The sequence below is a fragment of the Penaeus vannamei genome, chromosome 24 (assembly GCF_042767895.1).
Source record: "Penaeus vannamei isolate JL-2024 chromosome 24, ASM4276789v1, whole genome shotgun sequence".
NCBI classification, from domain to species: Eukaryota; Metazoa; Arthropoda; class Malacostraca; order Decapoda; family Penaeidae; genus Penaeus; species Penaeus vannamei.
The window spans coordinates 2354042-2358874 of NC_091572.1; positions in this window are offsets into that span (position 1 = coordinate 2354042).

The following is a 4833-nucleotide window of genomic DNA, read 5'->3' on the forward strand; positions in this document are numbered from 1 at the left end:
TGGTCACAGATCGAGAGAAGCGGGGAATCGTGACATCTTATTTTGATTTAATTTATTCATCTCTTTATTTGTTCTTTTGTTTAATTTATCTGAATTCTGAGATGTTGAGGGAGCGTGTATATAAAGGTGAGAATATGACTTGCCGAGATGGTCATAGAGCGAGAGAAGCGGCGAATCGTGGCATCTTATTTTGATTTAATTTATTCATCTCTTTATTTGTTCTTTTGTTTAATTTATCTGAATTCTAAGATGTTATGAGGGAGCGTGTATGTAAAGGAGAGAATCTGACTTGCCGAGTCCGAAGCCCTAGTCACAGACCGAGAGAAGCAGCGAATCGTGGTATCTTATTTTGATTTAATGTATTCATCTCTTTATTTGTTGCTTTGTTTAATTTATCTGAATTCTGAGATGTTGAGGGAGCGTATATGTAAAGGAGAGAATGTGACTTGCCGAGCTGGTCATAGATCGAGAGAAGCGAGAGAATCGTGGCATCTTATTTTGATTTAATTTACTCATCTCTTTATTTGTTCTTTTGTTTAAATTATCTGAATTCTGAGATGTTGAGGGAGCGTGTTTGTAAAGGAGAGAATCTGACTTGCCGAGCTGGTCACAGATCGAGAGAAGCGGGGAATCGTGACATCTTATTTTGATTTAATTTATTCATCTCTTTATTTGTTCTTTTGTTTAATTTATCTGAATTCTGAGATGTTATGAGGGAGCGTGTATGTAAAGGAGAGAATGTGACTTGCCGAGCTGCTCATAGATCGAGAGAAGCGAGAGAATCGTGGCATCTTATTTTGATTTAATTTATTCATCTCTTTGTTTGTTCGTTTGTTTACTTTATCTGAATTCTGAGATGTTGAGGGAGCGTGTATGTAAAGGAGAGAATCTGACTTGCCGAGCTGGTCATAGATCGAGAGAATCGTGGCATCTTATTTTGATTCAATTTATTCATTCCTTTGTTTAATTTATCTGAATTCTGAGATGTTATCAGATAGCGTGTATATAAAGGAGAAAACCTGACCATGTCCTGGGTCACAGGTCGAGAAACTAGGGAATTATGGGTTTATTCTATTTATTCATTTCTGTTCGTTCTTGTGTTTATATTATCTGAATTCTGAGGTATTAGAGAGCGTGTATATAAAGGAGACAAATAGTAAAACCGTTTGGAAAATCTCAAAACTGGGTGGAATAAGTATGACAATTTTCCTCATGAAGAAGGATAAAATATACGTTATCATTAACTCTTACAAAACTACCTGTACTACACTATGGTTATCATTTAGGGTATTCATGGTAAGAATGGCATTGTTATTACCATCTGTACCATCGTTGTCATTGGTATTCGTATCTGCTTTACTAATAAGAGTATTGCCAGTATTTGTCACTATTGATGTCACTATTATCCTGTTGTCATAGTGATAGTCATGGTGTTGATGTGGTGTTACTTGTCATAATGATAAATTTAGTTCTGTTCGTGATGGTGATGTAGTGATGATAATTAGAATGATGATGATAGGGAAATTAATATGGCGTTATTTGTAATGATGATGAATTTAGTTCTGTTCGTGATGGTAATGTAGTGATGATAATTAGAATGATGATGATGATAAGGAAATTGATATGGTTTTTCTTGTAATAATGATGAATTTAGTTCTATTAATAATAATAATGTAGTGATGATAATTAGAATGATGATAGGGAAATTGATATGTTTTTTTTTTGTAATAATGATGAATTTAGTTCTGTTCATGATGGTAATGTAGTGATGATAATTAAACATGATGATGACGACAGGAATAAAAACGAACGAAAGAAAGGAAAATGAAACTGATAAAAGTAAAGAACAGGAGTGAAGTCTGGGTAACGGCCGTTGGCGTAGGAATGTCGTACCAGGATACGTGTATACGAAGACCCCCGAAGGATGTAGGCCGGGGCACTGACCTCAAGGAACCCCCAACAGCGCTCCTGCAGATGAGGATGAGGGAGTGTGAGGATATCCTGACGACGGGAACCAAGAGGTCATCCTCGAAGGTGAACTATGAGGAGTGAGAAAGAGGTCATCCTCGAAGGTGAAATATGAGGAGTGAGAAAGAGGTCATCCTCGAAGGTGAAATACGAGGGGTGAGAAAGAGGTCATCCTCGAAGGTGAAATATGAGGAGTGAGAAAGAGGTCATCCTCGAAGGTGAACTATGAGGGGTGAGAAAGAGGTCATCCTCGAAGGTGAACTATGAGGAGTGAGAAAGAGGTCATCCTCGAAGGTGAACTATGAGGAGTGAGAAAGAGGTCATCCTCGAAGGTGAAATATGAGGAGTGAGAAAGAGGTCATCCTCGAAGGTGAACTATGAGGAGTGAGAAAGAGGTCATCCTCGAAGGTGAACTATGAGGAGTGAGAAAGAGGTCATCCTCGAAGGTGAAATATGAGGAGTGAGAAAGAGGTCATCCTCGAAGGTGAACTATGAGGAGTGAGAAAGAGGTCATCCTCGAAGGTGAAATATGAGGAGCGAGAAAGAGGTCATCCTCGAAGGTGAACTATGAGGAGTGAGAAAGAGGTCATCCTCGAAGGTGAACTATGAGGAGTGAGAAAGAGGTCATCCTCGAAGGTGAACTATGAGGAGTGAGAAAGAGGTCATCCTCGAAGGTGAACTATGAGGAGTGAGAAAGAGGTCATCCTCGAAGGTGAAATACGAGGAGTGAGAAAGAGTTCATCCTCGAAGGTGAAATGTGAGGAGTGAGAAAGAGGTCATCCTCGAAGGTGAACTATGAGGAGTGAGAAAGAGGTCATCCTCGAAGGTGAAATACGAGGAGTGAGAAAGAGGTCATCCTCGAAGGTGAACTATGAGGAGTGAGAAAGAGGTCATCCTCGAAGGTGAACTATGAGGAGTGAGAAAGAGGTCATCCTCGAAGGTGAACTATGAGGAGTGAGAAAGAGGTCATCCTCGAAGGTGAACTATGAGGAGTGAGAAAGAGGTCATCCTCGAAGGTGAAATGTGAGGAGTGAGAAAGAGGTCATCCTCGAAGGTGAAATACGAGGAGTGAGAAAGAGGTCATCCTCGAAGGTGAAATACGAGGAGTGAGAAAGAGGTCATCCTCGAAGGTGAAATACGAGGAGTGAGAAAGAGGTCATCCTCGAAGGTGAAATATGAGGAGTGAGAAAGAGGTCATCCTCGAAGGTGAACTATGAGGAGTGAGGTAGCTAAACGGTCTATATAAGGATCTATATAGACCTTGTTTGTACAGAGGATCAAGATATTATTGTTCGCGAAGGATAACGGGCGTAAAAGAATATCCTACACTAAGGATACAAACTCGTATAGGAGAACAGTTTTCGTAGATATATCTCGTGAAAAGTATTGCACTTGAGGGATTTCACTCCTGAAGGATATTCCTCATTTAGGATATGGCTCGTGAAGGGTATCGCTCAGGCAGGATAAATCTCGTGAAGGATGTCACTCGTGAAGGATTTTTTTGCGAAGGATACAACAGGTTTAGCATAAATCTCTTGCGGGATATTTTTTTCGAGAAGGATACCACTCGTGAAGGATAAATCTCTTGCAGGATAAATCTGAAGGATAAATCTCTCGCAGTATAAATTTGGCGAAGGATACCACTCGTGCAGGATAAATAAATAAAATAAATAAATAAAACAAAATAAATAAAACCCCCATGCAACCCACTCTCCCTCGCACCAAGAAGAAGCACTCGTTTCATTTCTTTTTTTTTTATTTATTTTTATTTATTTATTTATCTATTTTTTATTTATTTTTTATTTATTGTTAAAAAAAAAACATTTCCTTGCAGTTGGTGTCGACAATTTGCAACGTTGCAGAATTGGCTGTGGGTTTTGCGGTGTTATGGCCTGGCGGTTAATCTGCAGCGGTTGTGGGTTGTTGTGTTGCAGGTCGACTGTGCTGTTTCGGCATTTTCTTGTTGTTGTTGTTATTGTTGTTTTTGTTGTTTTGTTATTATTGTTGTTATTATTATTATTATTGTTGTTATTATTATTATTGTTATTATTATTATTATTATTATTATTATTATTATTATTATTATTATTATTATTATTATTATTATTATTATTATTATTATTATTATTATCATTATTATTATTGTTGTTTTTGTTGTTATTATAGTTGTTTTTGTTGTTGTTATTATTATTATTGTTGTTATTGTTGTTATTATTAATGATATCATCATAATTATTATTACTATTATTATTATTAGTGTTATTATTATTATTACTGTTATTATTATTATTATTATTATTATTATTGTTGTTGTTATTATCTTTATTATTATTATTATTATTATTATTATTATTATTATTATTATTATTATTATTATTATTATTATTATTATTATTATTATTATTATTATTATTACTATTTTTATTATTGTTATTATTACTATTACTATTTTATTGTTATTATTATTATTGTTATTGTTATTATTATTATTCTTATTCCTATTATCATTATTGTTATTATCATTATTGTTATTATTCTTATTATTACTATTGCTATTATTATCATTATTATTATCGTTTTTATAATCATCATTATGATTGCCATTATTATCATTATTGTTACCATTGTTATCAGTATTATTATTGCCATTGTTATTATTATTATTATTATTATTAATATTAATATTATTATTATTATTATTATTATTATTATTATTATTATTATTTGTGATATTAGTTTCATTATCATCATCATTATTATCATTACTATTATAATTATTATTATTATTGTTATTGTTATTATTGTTATTATTATCATTATTATTATTATTATTATTATTATTATTATTATCATTATTATTATTAT